This window comes from Tupaia chinensis, unplaced genomic scaffold, assembly GCF_000334495.1.
Source record: "Tupaia chinensis unplaced genomic scaffold, TupChi_1.0 Scaffold138235_1, whole genome shotgun sequence".
NCBI classification, from domain to species: domain Eukaryota; kingdom Metazoa; phylum Chordata; class Mammalia; order Scandentia; family Tupaiidae; genus Tupaia; species Tupaia belangeri.
In genome coordinates this window covers 2,402,165-2,409,595 of record NW_006198133.1, presented here as the reverse complement: position 1 = coordinate 2,409,595, position 7,431 = coordinate 2,402,165, and the positions used below count along the sequence as shown (strand labels likewise).

The window sequence follows — 7,431 nt, the reverse complement described above, 5'->3', positions numbered from 1 at the left end:
GAGCAACTGCATACCATCTTGAGCTGTGACACTGTGTCGCTCCCGTGTTGTGACGCTGTGCCGGTTCCAGACCTCCGCTCTCACTCAGGCACCCTGCTCCATTGTCCCATGGGCCGGGACACCCGGGTGGTAATTTCTTGTTTTCTGTCTCTTTGTCTGTCTGGCAAGCACATGTGCCCTATAGTAAAAGTCTCTCTTTTAAAAAAAAGTAGCCAGCCCATTCCATAGTCCTTATAATTATTATTTTTCTTTAAAATGCTATTATAATCATTAGTAGGGTCCCAAAGGCTTTTTTCCAATAAACAATTATATAGGCAGTCATTTTAACAATCCTTTCTTTGGACCAGTGGTATCATGATCATCACTGGTGATGAAGTCATAATTGCTTTGTAATCTAAAAAGGTAAAATAATTAAATTTGAAATTCCCATCTTAGAGTTTCTGCAACCCAGAAACACCTCTGGAGCCAAATTCTGGTAGTCGTCGGGGTTTCATTAGAAAAGCACTTGACACTCTAGGTTATAGCAGGAAGAAATGATTAAAGACAAAGGGAATCACATCTTACACAACCATTGGGAAGACCAAGGCAATTAATGCTCATGCAGCTCAGTGCAGGCTTTGAGGAAATTGGGAAATCCAGGGACCACAGTGACTGGTGGCCATAGCCGCTTGAAGAACCGAAGTAGGCAGTTCACAAGAGTGTTTCCAGAAGGAGCTGTACTGTCATGTTTGCCTTCAACCCTGGCAACCACCAGCCACGGCTGGGAAGGAACAAGGGCTGTCCTTTCTTCTGCCTTCAAAATACTGTGCGAGATGCCTGGTAGTGGCAGAGTCTGGCTGAGGTGGTGAAGAAGTGTAATCCATGCATTTCTAGGCCTGCAGACCTACAGCCAGGGACGTTTGGAAGGGTAGAGATCGTATTGATTTATGGACACTAGATATCTGGCACAGTATATAACAATCAACTCCAAAAGTATTTAAAATGAGGCAATAAAAATCATTTATGAGTATTCAATGTTTTCCTATTGTCTTTCCAATTACGTAGGGGGTTCTAGTTTTCAGGATCTGCCTTTTCTTCCTCCCATCTCTGAACCGGGTATTTTGTGCCTTTAAGATGAGACTAAGTATGTGTGAGGTATGTAAAGAAGATTAAAGGATCTTGGGCAGCAACTAAGGAGGCAGCTTTTAGGGGGTGCGGAGGGAGAGGTACAGTGTGGTGATACCAGGAAAGCTTTAGGAAAGAGAAAATGACCTGTGGAGGCATTGTTGCGAATCATATGTTTATTTCATGGTGTTTAAGAAACACTAAGAATTTTTGCCATTTTTATGTATCTTTTGGTTGTTGCACTTTAGATTCTCCAAGGGTAGCCCACAGATCCTTAGGGATCCCCGAAAGACTTTCAGAGGTCTTTGAAGGGTCAAATTATTTTTGAAATGACATGAAGCCATTGCTTTCCTTGGTCACCATGATGAAATTTCTACTGTTGGCAACTAACAGAGTCAAAGCGATGGCACCAGGTGCTGTGCCCGCCTCAGTGTGTCCTTCCCCATCATGTAACTGCAGTGTGAAGATACAATAAAAACTGAAAAAATGGTTTCACTTAATAATGTCCTCAGTGAAGTAGTAAATACTATATTAAACCTCACTTCTCGAGTAAGCATCATTTGAATATTCCATGGGACAAGAGGAGCGTAAGTACGGAAAGCGCTCTGGTGCTCTCAAGCATGCTGAGCGAGGAAGAGTTCTCTGTGATGGAGTCGTGAGCTCAGCTAGCCAGTGTCTTTCACAGAACACCATTTTCACTTAAAGAACAGTCGACAGACAGACTATCAGTATTCAGTCTTGGGTGTTTGGCAGACATGGCCTCCAAAAGGTACAAAATGAGCCTATTGCTTGAAGGGAAATAATTGACACTATATGTTACCAGTAATAAAATCCAAACTTTCAAGAGAAAGTATTTTGGAAAATGTGCTTCTAAATCATGAACTTGACAGCATCCTAACACTTGGAGATTTTTCTGATGAGATTGGTGGTGATATTCAATATGTGAATTTTTTATATTGGATAATAAAATGCATAGCATTGGGAGGCTCTATATAAGTCAGTGAACCAATATTTTTTAAATGATCAATGCATAATGTTACAAAATTATGCATACGTTAAAGATCCCATCAAAGTGCCAGACAGACCAGGGGATTTGAGTGTAGCAGAATACCAAGAATTCACTGATGTAGTTTCAGAGCCTACGCTGCAACTCACCTTTAGCTCTCCCTTGCTGAATTTTGGGGTGGAATCAAAACAGAATATCCATAACTCTTTGAAAGGGCTATTAAATATTTCTGTCTTTTCAACCACATATTGCGTAGGATTATTCAGAGCAAAAGCCACTTTGAAAAAATCAAATCAAAACAAAGCAAAACAGCAAGTGCAAGAAGGGGCCCTCTGAATCTCCCATTTTTCTTCTTGGGACAGAAGATAAAACACTCATATAGGAGATGTTCTTTTTATACTAGAAGGAAAATAACATTTTTATCATCAAAAATGGGATGTTTTGTTTATCATCAAAATTTAGATGTTAAAGCCAAGAGAATTCTGCACAAACAGACCTTGTTGAAATATTCTTATCTCCCTTTAGCATCCCTTCATAGATTCGTTACTTTTCCACACTCTCTCTTTGTTCAACCTAATATAAAAGCATTTAGATTTTGCCACTTCTTTGGGTCTTCTTCTCCTTATGAGAGCTCCCATGTCACATAAAACTTTTATTAAATAAATGTATAGGCTTTTCTCCTGTTACTCTGTCTTATGTCAATTTAATTCTCAGGTTCAGCCAAAAAAACTAAGTGTTTGTTTTTCTATTTATTTTACAGACTTTTTTATTTATTTATTTTCTTTTTATTATTTTTTTGGAGAGGTTTTTTTCTGTAGGGCATGTGTGCTTGCCAGAAAGACAGAGAGAGACAGAGAGACAGAAAGCGAGAAATCACCCCCCGGGGGGATGGCCACGCTGCAATCCCTTCTCCTCCATTCTCCTCTCCAGATCTCGGGCATGCATGCACATGCGCGTGAATTTAAGCTACCGGGTCCAGCACTCAAACCACTATATGTGAGTCCAGTGACATAACCATTATGCCAACTGCTGGTCACCAGATTTGTTTAAAGAGTAATTTTGGCAAAATTGAAAGGAAAGTACAGAGATTTCCCATAACCCCCCACATGTTGTCTCCCCAATTATCAGTATTCCCCACGAGGATGGGACCTTTGCTGTAACTGGTGGACGTACATTGACTCATCATTATTGCCCAAAGCCCACAGTTCCCATTAAGGTTCACTCCTGGTGCTGGATATCATATAAGTTTGGACAGATAAATAATGACACAAAAACTCTCTGTGACCTGACTCTTTATCCCTTCACTCCACCCCCAACCCCTGGCAACCAGTGATCTTTGGGAGACTCCAGAGCTTTGTCTGTTCCAAGCGCCACGAAGCTGGAATCATACAGTACGCAGTCTTTTCAGATGAGCCACTCTCATTAGCAGTCTGCATTTAAGTTTCCTCCGTGTCTTTCCGTGGCTTGATAGCTCATTTCTTTTTAGTGCTGGGTAATAACCCTTGGGGTGCACTACATTCACTTTCTGAAGGACACCTCAGTTGCTTCCCAGTTTTGGTATAAGCATAAAGCTGCTATAAGCACCCATGTGCGGGTTTTTATATGGACATACGTTTTCAGCTTCTAGGTAGATACTGAGGAGTACGACCACTGGTTTGCATAGTAAATATTTTGTTTTGTAAGAAACTGCCAGGCTGTCTTCCAAAGAGGTTGTGCCCTACGCAGTCCCATCAGCAATAAATGAGCATTATATTTCACAAGCTCACCAGCATTCAGTGTTCCTCAGTGTTCTGGATGTTGACCATTCTAGTAGACCTATAGTGGCCGATCAGAATTGTGTACTCTGTAGTATCATGTGTTATGTGTATGTACCATGTATATGTAGTATTGTGTATTATGGAGACATTATGCATAGATTTCAAAAATTTTTGGTCCAAAATAAATTTGTACTTTAATCTCATATTTGCACACTTTTGGAAGTCTCTTCCTACATCTTCTTCAGTGGGATGGCCATTTGGCCTGCGCGATACATCTTAGCCAGAGCGGCACGCTGTTACAGTGGATGCAGACGCCGGTATGGCGGGGCAGCTGTCTCCGGTGAGCACACATCAAAGACGTTTGCACGATGTCAAACCTTGCTATCACTAGTTTTAATTTTATTTTGGAAAATGTAACTAATTTTTTCATTCAACTATGTTATTTATGATAACAGGCAATGAGTTTATTATTTTTTAACAATAATTACTACTACTTATTTTTAAAATGTCTTAGTTTTATTTTCAAACACAGTAATTAATAGCAGATCTAATACACATACAAGATTCTGGGGTTCTCAATAAGTTTATTCTCTTTTTTCATTTTAGGTTTTTGTCATAGGGCTGGCACGTGTGCTCACTGGAGATAGAGTGTGAGAAATCACCCCCCGGGGGAATGGCCAGACTACAGTCTCTCCTCCTCCATTCTCCTCCTGGGATTTTGGGCATGCATGCACACATGCCCAGCATGATTTTTAAGCCACTGGGTCTGGGACTTGAACCACAGTTGGTCATGTGAGAGTCTAGTGCCTTAACTACCACATCATCTGCTGACACAAAGTTTTTCATTTAAAGGGTCCTGGGACTAAAACGTGTGAGAGTCTTTGGTTCTCAGCAAAACCATTCTAAAATGGAGCATTACATGTGTTGCATAAAATGCTGATATATATTTGAATATAAATTCTTTCCTTATATTGATATTTATTGCACACACTTATTGGTAAAAAAAAATCTAGGCTACCTTAAAAATTACCATGACTTCTTTGAAGAAAAATACGTTCACTCCTAACATAGTAGAAAAAATTATAGAAATACATAAACAGTACATAAACAGTACAGCAAAGTGGGAAATGATCTGATTGAGAAGCCAAATACAAACCTGAATCCTAGTTCAGTTCCTGCTCTGCTCTGTTACCCTTGTTAGAGATTTTTGCTATAGGGCATGTGCGAGAAACAGAGACAGAGAAAGAGAGAAAGTGAGAAATCGTCCCCCAGGTGTGGTGGCCACGCCACGATCCCTTCTCCTCCACTCTCCTCTCAGGATTCTGGGCACATGTTATGCACATGTGTCCCGGTGTGTGTCTCAAGCCTTCGGGTCTGGGGCTCGAACTCTGGCAGTTGTCAGTCCATCACTTTAACAACCACGCCACCTGCTGGCCCCGTTACCGTTTACTTACACTTAAATATACTTTCATTTACTCTCTTTTAGCTTTGCTTTCCTTTTCATAAAGTAGAAATAATAACACATATGTCACAGTACCTGGACGGAGGATTAAGTCTAGATAGGATATAAGGCTATAGGACAGATTCCTACATGACTGAGACCCCAGACAAAGTGGTTCAGGCGTGAGAGGTTACGTCTGCTAAAAGCCTCACTGCTCCAGAAAAGCCAGGGGTTTCCGCTCCACATACAGAGTCGGGGGCCCAGGTGTTTTTAGTTGTTTTGCTTTTCTGTTCCCCAGGCTCTTATTCTATATGCATGACCGAGCTGGTTTGTATACACATCTGTACCCCAGCCGGCAGAAAAAGAGAAGGAGAGAAAGGGAGAGACAATCTAGGGCAAGAAATCTACTTATTTCAGGAGTTCAGGAGTTCACGCATCGCTCTGCTCACGTTTTCTCGCCCAGAGCTTAGTCACATGGCCACTTACCTGTAGGTGCTAAGACATTGTCTCTAGGTGTAAAATCATGTACGTGGCGAAAACTTCATTATTTCTGAAGAAGGAGAAAATACAAGCAGAGGCTGTCAATTGGCCTGCCGTGGCTAATGCTTTTTTTTTGGGGGGGGGGGCGTGGGGTGGGGAGAGGTTTTTCCTATAGGGCGAGTGCGCTCGCCAGACAGACAGAGAGAGGCAGAGACAGAAAGCGAGAAATCACTCCCCAGGGAGGATGGCCATGCCACAATCCCTTCTCCTCCATTCTCCTCTCGGGATCTTGGGCACACACGCACACATGCCCAGTGTGAGTTTTTTAAGCCACCGGGTCCGGGACACGAACCACAGTTGACTACATGGGAGTCCAGTGACATAGCCATTACGCTAACTGCTGGTCCCGCTAATGCTTGTTAAATGCCTACTAGAGAACCTGGCTCTTTATAGAGGCTCAGCAATCGCTACCTAGACTGTATATGAGGAATGTTATAAACAAATGCATGTTTTGTCAAATCAGTTAAAAGGTTTATTTAAAGAAAAAAGTCTCTGAGAGAACTTTTGAGCAAAGTCAGACTTTTAGGTGGAGAAGACATTGGGTACAAACACACTTTTTGGGTTGTTACAATAGTTCAGAGCCTCAGAGGTCCCTTCTTCCACTCTGCTGCAATGTCTGAAATTTTACGAGTAGGGTCTCATTCCTTTGAACATGCTGGCAGATAGCAGGACCGTGCTATGACTTGGTTAGGACTCATTCCCACTTCTCCTGTTTCCCTGTATTCTCATCGCAAAACCAAATCATATATATGGAGAAGCAAGCATTTCTCAGTTGGAGAGGAGAAGCAACGGTCGTCGGCTCAGAGCAAGATCTTACCAGAGTTACGTGAGAGGCAGAACAGTGAGTCATGGTCAGAAGAGAAGAGCATGGTTCAGAGCCAGGGCCCAGGCCTCTGAGGGTAGGTCTTGGTGAAAACACACAAGCAGTTTGGTTCTCCCAGGGGAGAGAAGTCAGGGGGAAAGAGGGCACGAGAGGTTTAACACCAGAGCAGCTGTTGTGTGAATGTTTCCCAGGGCCAACCATGCTTCGGTGGTTCTGCTGCACCTGCATTTAGCTGGAGACAAACAAAGCGTAGGAAAGCTCCCAGGGCTTCAGGCTTTCGAAAAGCTCAGTGCAATTTCCAGGCTGCGCGGTTATTTAATCAAGGCAGGCAACAGGGTTATACATTCGACTTTGTGACTGATTAACGTGCTGGGGAGTTAACTCTTACCTTCACGGCAACTGAGAAAAGACCATCACACACTAACACCCCTAAATTAAATCTGCCTGCCTGGTGGCCTAGAACAAACTTCGGCTCCTGGACTAGAACCTGTTTACGGCTGGCAGCAGAGTCAGACGAAGTGGCGGCCACTTAGGACGTCACCCAGGGCTGCTCTCTGGAAAGGTGATAAAGTATCAGTAGTGAACAGAACAGAGCGAGCAAGCATGGTTTTGAGCTGAACTTTTTGTTGTTTTCAGAGAGTGTTCTATGACCAGAGGACTTTTACTACGCTATGTAGATTAATGATAAACTAGACAAAGGGTTTGCCCAGAACTCCGTCTTCATTTAAACTGAGATCTCGAAAGCTGGGAGCAACATGGT

The 7,431-nt window shown here is 42.5% G+C and overlaps 1 long non-coding RNA gene across 1 annotated transcript in view; it reads right to left on the bottom strand.

Moving 5' to 3' along the window:
* LOC114004491 (uncharacterized) overlaps nucleotides 1-7,019 on the bottom strand; it is an 18,251-nt gene extending 11,232 nt beyond the window's left edge. The window contains exons 1-2 of the long non-coding RNA XR_003546628.1: nucleotides 6,666-7,019; nucleotides 5,795-5,858 (exon numbers count right to left, since the gene is read on the bottom strand). This is a non-coding gene — a long non-coding RNA (uncharacterized LOC114004491). The remainder of the gene's footprint in view (nucleotides 1-5,794; nucleotides 5,859-6,665) is intronic.
* Nucleotides 7,020-7,431: the final 412 nt, after the last annotated feature.